At 40.4% G+C, this 17,324-nt stretch overlaps 2 long non-coding RNA genes and 1 gene segment (V, D, J or C); all 3 read left to right on the top strand.

Annotated features, from left to right (window-relative positions):
• Positions 1-17,324, top strand: part of LOC100935631 — an 824,790-nt gene that overhangs the window by 89,029 nt on the left and 718,437 nt on the right.
• Positions 1,947-2,411, top strand: LOC116422047. Its single transcript, XR_004232641.1, has 2 exons — positions 1,947-2,009; positions 2,175-2,411. It is a non-coding gene; the product is annotated as an uncharacterized LOC116422047 (long non-coding RNA).
• LOC111718854 lies at positions 15,637-16,145 on the top strand. The gene is made up of 2 exons (XR_004232638.1): positions 15,637-15,734; positions 15,911-16,145. It is a non-coding gene; the product is annotated as an uncharacterized LOC111718854 (long non-coding RNA).

Genomic DNA, 17,324 nt, shown 5'->3' with positions numbered 1-17,324 from the left:
AAGAAAATTTTGAATACCCTGGAGTTACATGAAACATTCACAAGCCTCAGCAGCTGTTACACTGAAGAGCCATAGCTCGTAGAATACTATATACCATAGAGCAAAAGAACAGGAGTTATGACCAAGAGAAACTTACTTATCAAACATATGTAATTGTGAATGGTAAAAACAAATTGTCATTTAATATAATCAAAGACTTTTAGGTTATTTATAGGGAAATTTAACATAAAACTTCCAGGAAAATTTAAGGTAAGCATTGAGGACTAATTATAAGGGATTCTGTAAGGGTAAATTGTTTCTTTCATATATAGGAAACTACTTGCAGTACTATTTGGATAGTTTGAAAGACAGGCTAGAATGAGCTGCATGTGACTGGTTGATTCTAAAATCACCTGTATAGGAAGAGATAATAAGGGGTTATCTCATATAAAGGAGGCCTAAAAAGAAAAACTGATACAGCAGAGGGTAGCAGAGAGGAGGGCAGGTAGTGCTAAAACCTGACATTAGGAATGGGTTTAAGAGATAAATATGTATGTATTTATGTAGGGTGTGTTTGCATGTACATACATTATATATAAAATTTTTATATACATACATATAACACAGAAACACAAATTAAGTGTGTATACACATAGAAACATATATCTGTATATACATATGTGTGTGTTTGTATATAGACATATGTGTGTATGTGCATGTGTGTGTAAAAATCTCTATATTCAGGAAGAAACAAGAGGATCAAGTGATAGGGATGGAGGAAAAAGGGAGAGACTTTTAGAATCAAATTAACGAAGAGGAGGGCAAGTAAAAAGTGCACAGCAAAGAGCAAAAGAAAATCCACAAAGCAGCAAAAAATGAGCCAATCTGAAAAAAATGTTGTATTTATTATATGTGTTCTTGACATGAAAATTCATTGGTTTATTTTGAATTTTCTATGGATGGCTGTGTAATTGGGAAGGTTGCTTTTTTCTTTACCATTTTGTATTTAAGTTAAAAAAAATTTTTAAATCCTTTTTTAAAATAACTCAGGGTTAATATAATTCCATGTCTTCATTTTAGAGATAAGGAAATTGAGGTCCATTCTATATTCTAGACAATAAATGATACAGAGTAAAAAAAATTATAATATAATAATTTCTGAATTGATAAGATGATATGATAAGATATGAATAGACATTTTCTATTTTTCTCTCTATTTTTCAATGAAGCACTAAATAATATACATTGTCATATTACAAAAATGCTCTAAAACAATAGTGATTAGAGAAGTACAAATGAAAACAGCTTTGAGATATTAACAAATAACTTTCAAATTAACTAACATGATAGAAAGGGAAATTATAAATGTGACAGGGAATGAGGAAAACTAGAAAACTGATTTACTGTTGGTGGAACATTAAACAGACCAATCACTTTTGGACGGCGATCTGAAGTGTGCCCAAGAAGTTATAAAACTGTACACTTTAAGCCAGCAAAGCCTCTCTTTGATATGTTTACTAAGGTAATAAGGAGAAAACTTTAAACAAAATATTAAAATCTGATAGCAGCTGTCTTTGTGCTGGCAAAGACCTGGAAGCTTAGGAGATGCCCAACAAGTGGGTCATCACTCAGTTGCCATAAATGAAGAAAGGCTTTAAAAACAGAAAAATATAATTAACAAAAATTAAATCAGCACATTGATTACAAGACTAAGTCAACACACAGCCTGCAGGGGACTTTAGCCTGACATGACAGTTTTGGGGAATAGACAGGATTACAATGTCTTTTAGGGGTTAAAATTATCTATAATTCAATTACTTTAAAGGAAGGCTCTTAAGATCATTCTGCCTTTCTACTTCCTCCTGCCCCCTTCTGTTGATTTGCATGTTTCCCCAGGGACAGCCCTAGATGCTCAGACCCAGATAAATGCCAGATCATGGGTGAGGTCTCTGCTCAGCAGCATCCAAGGCGAGGGTAGGAGATGAGGGCCCAGGCTCAGATCCTCTGCTCTCTACTGCTCTGGATCTCAGGTGAGGGAGCCTCCACATGCTCCATTGCTTTCTGGCCATCCCTGGGGGAGCTTAGGAGAAAGGAAAGAGATTTGGCCTCTTTCCTTTTCCTTGTTCTTTCTGAATTGAAAATCCAGGACAATGAAGTCATTTGGATCATGTTCTGTTTTTTCTTTTTGATTCCAGGTTCCAGAGGGGCCATTTTGGTGACTTAGTCTCCAGAATTTTTGTCGGTGTCTCCAGGAGAGAGGGTCACCATTAACTGCAAGACCAGCTCCGATGTTAGTAAATATTTAATTTGGTACCAACAGAAACCAGGGGAGGCTCCGAAGCTTCTAATTTATTATATAAACAACCTGTACTCCGGGGTCCCTGCCCGCTTCAGTGGCAGTGGCTCTGGGACAGATTTCTCCCTCACAATCAGCAAAGTGGAGGCTGAGGACGCTGCAGTGTATTACTGTCAACATGACTATGGTATTCCTCCCACAGTGATACAGCCCCGAACAAAAACCTACCCAGCAGCAGCTAAAGGGGCATCAGGGCCCCAAGGGCTTCTCCTTCCCCTCAGCTGGGATGGGGGCAGTGAGTCTGCTGAGTCGGGGGAGGTTTCTGGGTCTCAGAGGGAGATGCTGAGGCTGTGACACATTCTGACCTTGATTTCTTTTCTGTCCACAGTAGTAACACAATCTAAGAAATTAGGTCCCACCCCAAAAGTGGGTTTACCTACCCCAAACCTGACCAAGAAACCCCTGTTCAGATTCTTAAGAAATGCTCTTATAGCCTTTGCTGGGAGACCTCCGGTGCAGGGGGACTAACTCCCACAGGAGCAGTGGAGGGAGCCAGGTAAGTGGTCAGGGAGGCCTGAATGCAAATCAGTCACTTCCTAGCTGTATGATGGGGGGCAAGTCACTTAACCTTTATTTCACTTAATTTATCTGTAAAATGGGGATCACATTAGCAGCTGCCTCCTGGGGTGTTTGTGAAGATCAAGTGAGAAGATAACTGAGAACTTCTCAGCAGTGTGGCTGGCACTTAGTGGGAGCTGTAGGAACAGTAGCTCTTATAATTATTGATGCCTCCAGGACTGGATCATTACCCTTCTACATAATTCTCATTGCCTCAGAGTCTCTTCTTAGCTTAAGTCTGGACACGGCCTCTCCGCACCTTTCCCCCTTTGCTCACATTTCTGGGCTTTGATACCAGACAAGTCCCACCCCCATCCTTGTCATAGCCCTTTGGATGCTTGCAGGCAGGTACTACAAGCCCCATGTTGGGCCTCCCCCAAGCTCAGCCTCCCTGGCTCCTTCAGAGCTTCCTGCCTCTGGGCCTCTGGTCCTTTCCCCATCCTGGCTCCTTCCCTCTGCCTGCACAACAGCCTGTCTCAGGCCGTTCTCCCATGGGGCAGCCAGGAGGAAAAGCAGGAATCCAGGGGAGCTCTGACCAGGACAAGCCTAGAAGAGCCTGGGACCTGGGAGGGAGTTCCCGACCTCCTGACAGAGAAGGGAGGGACACAAGGAACAGAGACCTATATGTCAGGCAAGGCTACTCAGAGGATTCGGTTTCTTGAACTCTATTTGTGGTTTTGCTAAGTCAGAACATCAGGAGAGCGTCACAGTCTGTCAGACACTCACCAGAGCCATGCACATCCATGCTGTGAGACCCCTTTTGTCACGTCCTTCTTAAGTACACCAGGAGGGCTCCCCCTAAACCAAAGGGGCCTTCTCCATTTTTCTGGACATTCTCGAAAGAGCAAGAGCACAGGATGATCCCATAGCTGTTCCGTTCTCTTGTCACCTGCCTTATTTCTGGGCCTAGATTCTGGATGACATCCTTTCTTCTCTCCCATCTTAAGAGTTCTTTGTTTCCATTGGCCATTCTCGGCCACATGCCTCTTCTTTGACTTCTCTAAGCACTTCCAGGAAAACTAGAAAAATAACGATTGCAATGATGTAAATGAAAACAAAAACATCATGACAAACCTGAATCTTCATCCCTGCAATGACTAAGCTTCACCCAGGAGAGCTAAGAAACTGGCTCTTTGTGCTGATTTACTTGTCCTGCAAGGAGCCACTCAGAACATTGGCAAGGGAACACACTGGCACCAGTAAGAAAGGAAGCCTTACTGACCTGGGGAGATGACAGGAACATACTTGTAATTAAATAAGATTAAAAACAAAAGAAAAACATAAAATTATCAGATGTCAAAGTAAACAAAATATTTATTATATGGAGTTTGTTGTTTTATGTTCTATTTTGCGAATAATAACATTTGCAACAACAATAATACAGTGCTTTCAGGTTTGGAAGGTGTTTTTTAACATTCCTTTTTTCACCCACACAACCACACTCCTAGCAGTTCGGTGTTATTTTTATGGCCAATTTCGAGATGAGGAGCTGAAATAGATAGAGGAAAGTGACTTATGCAAGGATTAACAACTATTAAGTGTTAGAGGCTAGATTTGAACTCAGAGTTTCCTGATTCCAGGTCCAGCATGCTATCCACTGCCCTGCCTGGTCATCTCTAGTCAGGTTTGGTTGTCAAGGGAAGGTCTCAAAATAATGGAAACTCTCCTGTCTGGTGACAGAATGTTAATCTACAAATGCATTGATCCTGCAGTAGGAGAGAAAGGAGGAGGCTGTGGAGGATGGAGAAGGGATGGAGCCAGGGGCCAGGGTCTATGTGGGGAACTATGACCCTCATTGGCAGTGAGCTAAGGGCAGGAACTGGCCATGTGCAGGGGGGACAGAGATAGGAAACAGTGATGGGGAAGAGCACTAGGGGACAGCAGCACAGCCATGATCCTGTCCCAGTCACACCAGATGGGCCTGGGAAGGAACAAAATGGAGAGAAGCTGGGCTAGCCCTGGGAAGTCCAGGCAAAGGCAGAGCCTACAGGTGTCTCTGGGGAGGGGGCTGCCAAGTGATGAGTAACATTAAGGTCTAGGGAAGGGAAGTTTTCTTTCACTTCTATACCAAATTCTAAATTAGGAATTGTGTTACCTTAGACGCTTTTTTCCCTTAGATTTTTGGAAGCAGTCAGGTTGAGTTATTGCTCAGAGTAACACAGCTAGTAAATGGCTAAGGTCACATTTAAACTCCTCTCTACTCCTGAGCCAGGGCTGTAACCCCTGCACCACTAATGAACACCCAAGTGCTTTTGAAAGGATGCTGTGATGATGCCATTTCCATAAAGATTCCTATCCCCAAGTTCCCACATCATTTGTGTAGATTCAGTGAGGAAGAAAATTAGTTTCCTTTAGTGTATTTATTAATAAATCTAAAAATAATGTCTAGGCACTGAATAGGGCCAAACTCAGTTCTGAGAGTTGGAGACACAACAGGAATAGGAAGGTGACCCTTGCTCTCCGGGACCTCACAGATTACTCACAGTAGATTTCACCTATTGGGGATTTCTCCTGCAGGATGGATGGAAAGGCTTTGTAGTTCTCTGGATACAACAGCAAAGTAAAGGCAATTCTTCTGCATTTTCTTCTATATTCTTCTAATTTTTCTTCTACTTTCTTCTAATCAAATCAGATCAATTTCTCATGCTGAATCATTTACCGTTTCAAAGAACTTTGGCCTCAGGAATATCCTTTGGTAATTATACAGATTACAGGAAAAATACAGGAAATTATACAGAATACAGGAAAAACAAATCAACTGTATTTACATCAACAGTAACAAATGACTCCCTTCTGTTGCAGTGACTGGAAAGCCTCAAATTCATCCCTGATGCTCAGACCTGGCAATCTCTGTGAACTAGTAGGAAGTGGAATGAGAATCATGAGGGATGGGCAGGTGTGTCTGGCTAAAATGGAGAATAATCCCCTTGAAGTCATTGACCACGTATGTGAATCTCTTCCAGGCTGGTCCCTCTGCTCCTGAGCTTTCATGGTATCTTTGAAGTTTTCAAGCCTCATGGGACAGAGTAGGTTCTAAGCTCACTGGTTTATCCCCAGCCCAGAATCCCAGAAGGGAACTGCTCCACTAATAGAGCTCAGGGTTCTACATTAGCAAGGAGGGGAGGTCCCTGGATTTGCCTCTGAGCAGAAGCCTCCCTCCGTGGGCTGTTTTGCATGGCTCACTCCCACCCCAGCAAGCTCCCTGCTGAGAGCAGCTATAAAAAGGCAGCTGGGGAGGAGGGTGCTGGGCAGCTCAGAGCTCAGGCCCATGGAGATGGGGTCCCAGACTCAGATGCTCTTTGTCCTGTTGCTCTGGATCCCAGGTGAGTGCGGAAGTGCTGAGAGAGGCCTGTCTTTTGTCCCCCTGAGCAGGAGGGGAAAGGGGTGGGATTCTAGGGGTCAGAGAGCAAATGTGGTTCAGCACTCAGCAAAATCCAGCACTTGCACATATAATTAAACACACTCTCAAGAAAATTCTCCTGCTTTTAAAAGTGGCCTGGAATTCTTCTCACTATTTCTCTTCTGTTTCTGATTCCAGATCCCTGAGGGCCCTTTGTGCTCACCCAGCCTCCAGCCTCCCTGTCTGGGACTCCTGGAGAGAGAGTCACCATGTCCTGCAGGCCCAGTCAGAATATATATCGGCAACAAAATACACTGGTACCAACAGAAATCAGGACAGACTTCTCAAAACATCATCAAAGTTGCTTCCACCCTCCTGCCTGGGGTCCCTGCCCAATTCAGTGGCAGTGGCTTTGGGACAGATTTCTCCCTCACAATAAGTAATCTGGAGGCTGAAGATGCTGCAGTCTATTACTGTCACCAGGACTATAACTGTCTCCTCACAGTGCTACAGATAGGGACAAACACCTGCCCAGCAGCTGCTGAGGGAGCTATATCTGCCCTGGGGGCATCTTCTTCCCCTCCGATGGGGGCAGCTTGTCTGGGCTGCCTCGGGGAGGCTTCTAGGTCTCAGAGGAAGATGCTCCGGCTGTGACAAGTTCTGACCTTGATTTCTATGCCAGTTATTAATAAGAGAGCAGCACAACCTAAATAATTTACACCCCAAAATTCTTGCCTGAAGACCTTCAGAGCAGGGAGTCTAGCTACTGAGGGAGGTCGGTGTTAATTCTCTTCAATGTATTTTTTAAAATGTAATTTACCCAACTTTTTTCATCACTACTGTAATCTCACTCATCATTGCCCTGATGGCCAATTCCCCACTAATTAAAACTGACAGAATGGAAGGAAAAGAAACAATAACATTGTAAGATATAAAGAGCCCAATAAGATGAATCTACTCATTATAGTGGTCAGAGTTTCTCCCTGATTTTTGCTAGATCTTACCCAGATCCTGTCCTCTATCTAGAGGTGCCCCTCAGAGTTCTGTCCTGGGCCCTCTATTCTTGCCCTGCTACACCACTTCACCTGGTGACATCATCAGCTCTCTATAATTTAATTTCCAGTGCTTCGCTGACAGTTCACAATCTGCCTCTCCTACCCCCATCTCTCTGCCCTCCTCCAAGCTGGCATCTCCAACTACCTTTCAGTCTTAATTGGGAGTCCAGTAGACATCCTAAACTCAACATGTCAACATCACATCTTGTCTTTCCAACTCAGCCCTTCCCTTACCCTACTTTTCTAAGTCAGGTAGAGAGCAACATATAATTAAACACACTCTCAAGAAAATTCTCCTGCTGTCCTTGAAATCCCTCAGCTTCTTACCTGGGAGGCCCCTGAAATACTCATTCTCACTGCCTCCCCTACATTATATTGAAGCTATGACTAGAGTCATCATTTTTCCTTTGCAGCATCTCTCAGACAAGCCCACTTCTCTCCTCTGACAGCACCCCCCCTCACCTGTGCAGGCCCTCAGGCACTGCCTTTCAAGCTCTAAGCCATCTTTCAATCAGTTAACAGAGAGATTTTTCCTAAAGCTCACATCTGACCATGTCACCCTTAATACTCAAAAAATCCCATGGCTCCCTATTGTCTTTGGCATCAAATACCAATGTTTCTGTTTAGTATTCAGAGCCTTCCATAACTGAGCCCCCTCCTATGTTTTCAGCTTTCTTTTACTATTATTGTTCTAAAGACACTTTTTTAATTCAGTGACTTGTGGCTGGATGAGCCACAAACAAGAAACTACATCTGAACATTTTCCCTGAGTGTCCCCAGTGCCTGCAGTGCCCTCCTACCTACTTTTCACTTAAAGATTTCCTTTAAGTCTGAACTAAGATCCTGTCTTTACAAATTTTATTCTCAATATCTCTTAATCCTAGTGCCTCCCTCTGATAATTATTTCCTATTTATCCTAAATATAGCTTTTATATGTATATATATCTGCAGAGATAGATATAGATTTAGTCTGATTCTGCCATTGCCCTGTTTGACTCTATGTTCTTTGAATACTGGCTGGCACCATCTTTTGATCCTGGCAAGCCTCCTACCCGTAGAACATAGGCAGCATCTTCAAATATCCTTCCATTCCATATAAATCACAGCAGTCATTTCTTTCAAAGATCCCCTATAGCCATTTTAAACTCTACTATTGCATTGCCATGACTTCTCTATGCTACTTTTCATCCCCTCCTTCAACATCCTCATTTCTCCTTTTTTGGACAGTTTGTTTTTTGTTTGTTTGTTTGTTTGTTTATTTAATAGCTTTTATTTACAGGTTATATGTATGGGTAACTTTACAGCATTAACAATTGCCAAACCTCTTGTTCCAATTTTTCACCTCTTACCCCCCTAACCCCTCCCCTAGATGGCAGGATGACCAGTAGATGTTGAGTACATTAAAATATAAATTAGATACACAATAAGTATACATGACCAAAATGTTATTTTGCTGTACAAAAAGAATCAGACTTTGAAATATTGTACAATTAGCTTGTGAAGGAAATCAAAAATGCAGGTGTGCATAAATATAGGGATTGGGAATTCAATGTAATGGTTTTTAGTCATCTCCCAGAGTTCTTTCTCTGGGCATAGCTGGTTCAGTTCATTACTGCTCCATTGGAAATGATTTGGTTGATCTCGTTGCTGAGGATGGCCAGGTCCATCAGAACTGGTCATCATATAATATTGTTGTTGAAGTATATAATGATCTCCTGGTCCTGCTCATTTCACTCAGCATCAGTTCGTGTAAGTCTCTCCAGGCCTTTCTGAAATCATCCTGTTGGTCATTTCTTACAGAACAGTAATATTCCATAATATTCATATACCACAATTTATTCAGCCATTCTCCAACTGATGGACATCCATTCAGTTTCCAGTTTCTAGCCACTACAAAGAGGGCTGCCGCAAACATTCGTGCACATACAGGTCCCTTTCCCTTCTTTATAATCTCTTTGGGATATAAGCCCAGTAGTAACACTGCTGGATCAAAGGGTATGCACAGTTGGATAACTTTTTGAGCATAGTTCCAAACTACTCTCCAGAATGGTTGGATTCGTTCACAACTCCACCAACAATGCATCAATGTTCCAGTTTTCCCGCATCCCCTCCAACAATCATCATTTTTTCCTGTCATCTTAGCCAATCTGACAGGTGTGTAGTGGTATCTTAGAGTTGTCTTAATTTGCATTTCTCTGATTAATAATGACTTGGAGCATCTTTTCATATGACTAGAAATAGTTTCAATTTCTTCATCTGAGAATTGTCTGTTCATATCCTTTGACCATTTTTCAATTGGAGAATGGCTTGATTTTTTATAAATTAGAGTTAATTCTCTATATATTTTGGAAATGCGGCCTTTATCAGAACCTTTGACTGTAAAAATATTTTCCCAGTTTATTGCTTCCCTTCTAATCTTGTCTGCATTAGTTTTGTTTGTACAAAAACTTTTCAGTTTGGTATAATCGGAATTTTCTATTTTGTGATCAGTAATGATCTCTAGTTCTGCTTTGGTCATAAAGTCCTTCCCCTTCCACAGGTCTGAGAGGTAAACTATCCTGTGTTCCTCTAATTTATTAATAATTTCATTCTTTATGCCTAGGTCATGAACCCATTGACCTTATCTTGGTGTACGGTGTTAAGTGTGGATCAATGCCTAGTTTCTGCCATATTAGTTTCCAATTTTCCCAGCCATTTTTATCAAACAGTAAGTTCTTATCCCAAAAGCTGGGGTCTTTGGGTTTGTCAAAGACTAGGTTGCTATATTTGTTGATTGTGTTATCCCTTGAACCTAACCTATTCCACTGATCAACTAATCTATTCCTTAGCCAATACCAAATGGTTTTGGTAACTGCTGCTCTATAATATAATTTTAGATCTGGTACAGCTAAGCCACCTTCATTTGATTTTTTTTTTCATTAATTCCCTTGAAATTCTTGACCTTTTGTTTTCCATATGAATTTTTGTTGTTATTTTTCTAGGTCATTAAAATAGTTTTTGGGAGTCTGATTGGTATAGCGCTAAATAAATAGATTAGTTTAGGTAATATTGTCATCTTTATTATATTTGCTCACCCTATCCAAGAGCATTTAATATTTTTCCAATTGGTTAGATCAAACTTAATTTGTGTGAAAAGTGGTCTGTAATTTTGCTCATAAAGTTTCTGATTTTCCCTTGAATTGCCAAACCTCTTGTTCCAATTTTTCACCTCTTACCCCTCCACCCCCTCCCCTAGATGGCAGGATGACCAGTAGATGTTAAATACATTAAAATATAAATTAGATACACAATAAGTATACATGACCAAAACGTTATTTTGCTGTACAAAAAGAATCAGACTCTGAAATATTGTACAATTAGCTTGTGAAGGAAATCAAAATGCAGGTGTGTATAAATATAGGGATTGGAATTCAATGTAATGGTTTTAGTCATCTCCACGGTTCTTTCTCTGGGCATAGCTGGTTCAGTTCATTACTGCTCCATTGGAAATGATTTGGTTGATCTCCTTGCTGAGGATGGCCAGGTCCATCAGAACTGGTCATCATATAGTATTGTTGTTGAAGTATATAATGATCTCCTGGTCCTGCTCCTTTCACTCAGCATCACTTCGTGTAAGTCTCTCCAGGCCTTTCTGAAATCATCCTGTTGGTCATCTCTTACAGAACAGTAATATTCCATAATATTCATATACCACAATTTATTCAGCCATTCTCCAACTGATGGACATCCATTCAGTTTCCAGTTTCTAGCCACTACAAAAAGGGCTGCCACAAACATTCGTGTACATACAGGTCCCTTTCCCTTCTTTATAATCTCTTTGGGATATAATCCCAGTAGTAACACTGCTGGATCAAAGGGTATGCACAGTTTGATAACTTTTTGAGCATGGTTTGGATAGTTTGTTGTCTTGAAGCCACATTGAGTCTCTTCTAGGTAATCAGTTCTACCCCGCTCCCTCCCGCCCATGTTAGTTCAACATGAATCCATAAGTGACAGAAACTATTTCTGAAAGCATATTTTGAAAGATGATTAAATGGGCTGTGGTAGATAGATCATTGACTATGGGGCTTATGAAATTGTTTCAATCTATCTTTGTTACCTCTGTGATTAAAAAAGCAAGGCTTTAACCTATCCAAATTTAATCGTAAGAGGAAACATTCATAAAATAGTTTTATATGTACAAAGCATTTTTCACATGCTTAATCATTTAATTTTTACTCAATAATTTCTCTTTATCCAAAATACTTGTTAATCATCTTCCATCACATATTCATTTTGTTCATTTCATGGTTATGTCCATATTTCCTGTATGAGAGAAAGTACCAAAAATCTCATAATTAAGATTCATATTATCCATCAAGGAAGACTGTGGTAAACCTCCAGAAAGGTATATTTCCAATCTGAAGGAATGATTCCACATCACATGACAGTAAATTCTAGGAAAAGACATAGAAGATCTTCAAAAACAGTGATCTGAAGACCAAGTATCATTTATTCTGCAAATTTCCATTTATTCATGCAGGGAACAAGAGTAGCAAAGAGATAAATAGTGTTTGATAATGGAACTAAAAAAATAAAGGCAAGAATGAGTCCTCAGAAGAAAGGAGACAAAAAAGTGTTAGGGGAGGATTTGGATCAAGAAGGCCTTTAAGTTCCTTTCCAGCTGTAGAGTAATGATGCTAATTTATGAAATAAATTTTTTGTTGGTTAGAGCTACATTTAGTAGTCAAAGGTGAACCTCATAATAATGTAATTATTCTTCCCTTGTTCTATTCTGTACTAGAGAATAACATACTATAGCTGGTATATTAACTGAGTGGTTACAGTATGCTATTTTGTCAGCAGGTAGTGGTCTATACACATATTAATAACCTATTCCATTTATTTCTCAAGAGAAATATTTCCTTAAGACCAGTACTTCAATTAAATTCAATTTCAACTGAGCTCTACCAGTATTACATGAACATACTCCAAAATTACACAAATAAAAATCTTCCTTCAACTTCTCAAGCCTCAAATTGATAAACTTGCTTCAATTGTCTTTCAAGTTTTGAGAATTGAAAATTTCATTATTAATGGCTATGTGTATATTAATAGAATTAAAGAATTTTAATTTTGAAAATTTAATTTTGCATGTTTCCCCAGGGAAAGCCCCAGATGCAGTTTTGCTAAGTCAGAACATCAGGAGAGCGTCACATTCTGTCAGACACTCACCAGGTCTGGCCCTTCCAGCTCAGCCATGCACATCCATGCTGTGAGACCCCTTTTGTCACGTCCTTCCTAAGTGCACCGGGAGGGCTCCCCCCAAACTAAAGGGGCCCTTCTCCATTTTTGCTGGGCATGATCAGAAGAGCAGAGAACACAGGATGATCCCATAGCTGTTCTGTTCTCTTGCCACCTGACATATTTGTGGACTTAGATTCCTATCAACTAATTCCTTACCAGCCTATCTTTCTCCTCCAAAGTCATCTGGGGCTCATGGTAAGATACAGATCAGAACCAGTGGAGATGGCTCTGGAGGAAGTGAGCTTCCTTGACATTTAAACTAGGGTCTTTAACAGGTTTCAGTCTGACCCAGGAAATGCCCAATTACTCATTAACTCTAGGTAAGAAATAATGCAGAGAGTGATCTCTAGTATCTAGTCAAAAAGAAAGTATTTCCAAACTCCCAAGTTAAGGAGAAAATATTGGAAGCAACATGAAAAAAATTTTTGAATATCCTTGAATTACATGAAAGATTCACAAGCCTCAGCAGCTGTTACACTGAAGGACTATAGCTCCTAGAATGCTATATACCGTAGAGCAAAAGAACAGGAGTTATGATCAAGAGAAACTTACCTATCAAACATATATATAATTGTGAATGGTAAAAATAAATTGTCATTTAATGTAATCAAAGACTTTTAGGTTGTTTATAGGGAAATTTGACGTAAAAGTTCCAGGAAATTTTAAGGTAAGCACTGAGGACTAATAATAAGGGATTCTATAAGGGTAAATTGTTCTCTAATGGTTGTACTCACTGTTTGGATAGTTTGAAAGAAAGACTAGAATTGAGCTACATGTGATTGGTTGATTCTAAAATCACTGGTATAGGAAGAGATAATAAGGAGTTATTATTTCATATAAAGGAGGCCTAAAAAGAAAAACTGATACAGCAGAGGGTAGCAGAGAGGAGGGCAGGTAGTGCTAAAACCTGACATTAGGAATGGGTTAAAGAGGTAAATATTATATATTTGTTTGGGGTGTGTTTGCATGTACATACATTATATATAAAATTTTTATATACATACATATAACACAGAAACATAAATTAGGTGTGTATACCCATAGATACATATATCTGTATATACATATATGTGTGTGTGTGTGTATATAGAAATATGTGTGTATATGCGTGTATGTGTAAAAATTTTCTACATACAGGAAGAAACAAGAGGACCAAGTGATAGGGATGGAGAGGAGGGAGAAACTTTTAGAATCAAGTTAACGACCAGGAGGACAAGGGAGTAGGTAAGTAAAACAGGAATGAGAAGAGAGACTGTGAATAGAGGGAGAAGGATACTAAGGAAAAGCAGGAAAGAGGAAATTAAGCAAGTATTTTAGTAGCTTAGACTTTGAATGGGATATATTTATTATAAAACAGAAATGGATAGTAGATTCAGAATTTTAATTTAGTGATAAATGGCTTTCTGGAACTTTGTAAAATTTATTTTCAAATTATTTTACTGATTTACAAAAATAATGACAAAGTTCATTTGGAAGAACAGATAATCAAGAACTTCAAGGAAGCCAGGAATAAAAGATAGACAGGAAAGAGATTTAACCCTCTAAGACAAAACCCTATATTATGAGGGACATCATTGTTGAAGGGTAAAAAGAATAATTTCACTTATTTTGAACTAAAATTTTGCATATAAATAAAATCTTTGTAGTCAGGAATTGAAGGACTACAGAAAATTGAGGAAAAGATGTTCACAATCAATCCCTAAAAGCAGAGGAGATTCTATTAGAATACTGCTATGGTGAAGGAAATGATGAATTGGTTTAGAGACATGGAAAGGCTTGAACCCCTGTAAGAAGATGCTACCCAGCCTCTGAAAGACAGATGACAGACAGAAATAAGCAAAGTATATATATGTATTTGACTGCATGTGAATATGTTTATATGTTTATATATACCTATGTATAAATGAAACCTATCATTACAGGTATGTGAAAAGGGGGTGAAAAGGAGGGGAAAAAATAAAGTAAAAGTGCAGAGCAAAGAGCAAAAGAAAATCCAGAAAGCAGCAAAAAATGGGCCAATCTGAAAAAATATGTAGTATTTATTATATAAGTTTTCTTGACATGAAAATTCATTGGTTTATTTTGAATTTTCTATGGATGGCTGTATAATTGGCAAGGTTGCTTTTTTCTTTACCATTCTGTACTTAAGTTTAAATTTATTTTAAAATCCTTTTTAAAAATAACCCAGGGATAATGTAATTCCATGTCTTCATTTTAGAGATAACTAAATTGAGATCCATTCTATATTCTAGACAATAAATGATACAGAGTAAAAAAAATTATAATATAGTAATTACTGAATTGAAAAGATGATATAAGATATGAATAGACATTTTCTATTTTTCTATTTTTCAATGAAGCACTAAATAATCTACATTGTCATATTACAAAAATGTTCTAAAACACTACTGATTAGAGAAATACAAATTAACACAGCTTTGAGATATTAACAAATAACTTTCAAATTAACTAACATGATAGAAAGGGAAATTATAAATGTGACAGAGAATGAGGAAATTGGAAAACTGATTTACTGTTGGTGGAACATTATACGGACCAATCACTTTTGCACGGCGAAATGAAGTGTGCCCAAGAAGTTATAAAACTGTACACTTTGAGCCAGCAATGCTTCTCTTTCATATGTTTACCAAGGTAATAAGGAGAAAACTTTAAACAAAATATTAAAATCTGATAGCAGCTGTCTTTGTGCTGGCAAAGACCTGGAAGCTTAGGAGATGCCCAACAAGTGGGTCATCATTCACTTGCCATAAATGAAGAAAGGCTTTAAAAACAGAAAAACATAATTAACAAAAATTAAATCAGCACATTGATTACAAGACTAAGTCAACACACAGCCTGCAGGGGACTTTAGCCTGACATGACAGTTTTGGGGAATAGACAGGATTACAATGTCTTTTAGGGGTTAAAATAACCGATAATCCAGTTACTTTAAAAGAAAGCTGTTCAGATCATTCTGCCTTTCTCCTTCCCCCTGCCCCCATCTGTTGATTTGCATGTTTCCCCAGGGACAGCCTCAGATGCTCAGACCCAGATAAATACCAGCTCATGGGTGAGGTCTCTGCTCAGCAGCATCCAAGGCCAGGGGAGGAGATGGGGTCCCAGGCTCATCTCCTCTGCTCTCTGCTGTTCTGGATCTCAGGTGAGGGAACCTGTACATGCTCCATTGCTTTCTGGCCATTCCTGGGATGTGTCAGAGGGAAGTTAGGAGAGAGGAAGGATATTCGGCCTGTTCCCTTTTCCTTGTTCTTTCTGAATTGAAAGTCCAGGACAATGGAATCATATGGATCATGTTGTGTCTTTTCTTTTTGATTCCAGGTTCCAGAGGGGCCATTGTGGTGACTCAGTCTCCAGAATTTTTGTCAGTGTCTCCAGGAGAGAGGGTCACCATTAACTGCAAGACCAGCTCCGATGTTAGTAAATACTTATATTGGTACCAACAGAAGCTAGGGGAGGCTCCCAAGCTCCTAATTTATTATATAAACAACCTACACTCTGGGGTCCCTGCCCGGTTTAGTGGCAGTGGCTCTGGGACAGATTTCTCCCTCACAATCAGCAACATGGAGGCTGAGGATGCTGCAGTCTATCACTGTCAGCAGTGGGAAAGCTCTCCTCCCACAGTAATACAGCCCCGAACAAAAACCTGCTCAGCAGCTGCTGAGGGGGCTATCAGGGCCCCAGAGGCTTCTCCTTCCCCTCAGCTGGGTTGGGGGCAGCTTGCCTGGGCTGCCTCGGAGGAGGTTTCTGGGTCTCAGAGGGAGATGCTGAGGCTGTGACACGTTCTGACCTTGATTTCTTTCCTGTCCACAGGCGTGACACAATATAAGTAATTAGGTCCCACCACAAAAGTAGGTTTCCCTACCCCAAACCTGACCAAGAACCACCTGTTCAGATCCTTAAGAAATGCTCTTGTAGCCTTTGCTGGGAGACCTCCAGTGCAGGGGGACTAACTCCCATGGGAGCAGTGGATGGAGCCAGGCGTGGTCAGGGAGGCCTGAGTTCAAATCAGTCACTTCCCAGCTGTATGATGGGGGCAAGTCACTTAACCTTTATTTCACTTATCTTATCTGTTAAATGAGGATCACAACTGCATCTGCCTCCTGGGGTTTTTCTGAGGATCAAGTGAGAAAATAACTGAGAACTGCTCAGCAGTGAGGCTGGCACTTAGTAGGAGCTGTAGGAACCGTAGTTGTTATTATTATTAATACCATTAGTACTGGATCTTCAATTACTCTTCTCACTGCCAGGGAGTCTCTTCTTAGCTTAAGTCTGGACCAGGCCTCTCTGCACCTTTCCCCCTTTGCTCACGTTTCTGGGCTGTGGCACTAGACAAATCTCACCCCCATCCTTGTCACAGCCCTTTGGATGCTTGCAGGCAGGTACTACAAGCCCCATGTTGGGCCTCCCCCAGCTCAGCCTCCCTGGCTCCTTCAGACCTTCCTGCCTCTGAGCCTCTGGGCCTTTCCCCATCCTGGCTGCCTCCCTCTCCCTGGGCACAGCCTGCCTCAGGTCATTCTCCCATGGGGCAGCCAGGAGGGAAAGCAGGATTCCAGGGGAGCTCTGAGCAGGACAAGCCTAGAACACCTGGGACCTGGGAGGGAGTTCCCAACCTCCTCACAGAGAAGGGAGGGACACAAGGAACAGAGACCTATGTGTCAGACATGGCTACTCTAAGGATTCAGTTTGTTGGACTCTGTTTATTTGTGGTTTAACTGAGATAGAACATCAGGAG

The sequence above is a fragment of the Sarcophilus harrisii genome, chromosome 2 (assembly GCF_902635505.1).
Source record: "Sarcophilus harrisii chromosome 2, mSarHar1.11, whole genome shotgun sequence".
Classification (NCBI taxonomy): Eukaryota; Metazoa; Chordata; class Mammalia; order Dasyuromorphia; family Dasyuridae; genus Sarcophilus; species Sarcophilus harrisii.
Note: the sequence above shows the minus strand (reverse complement) of the source record. Positions and strands in the feature narration are given on the sequence as shown.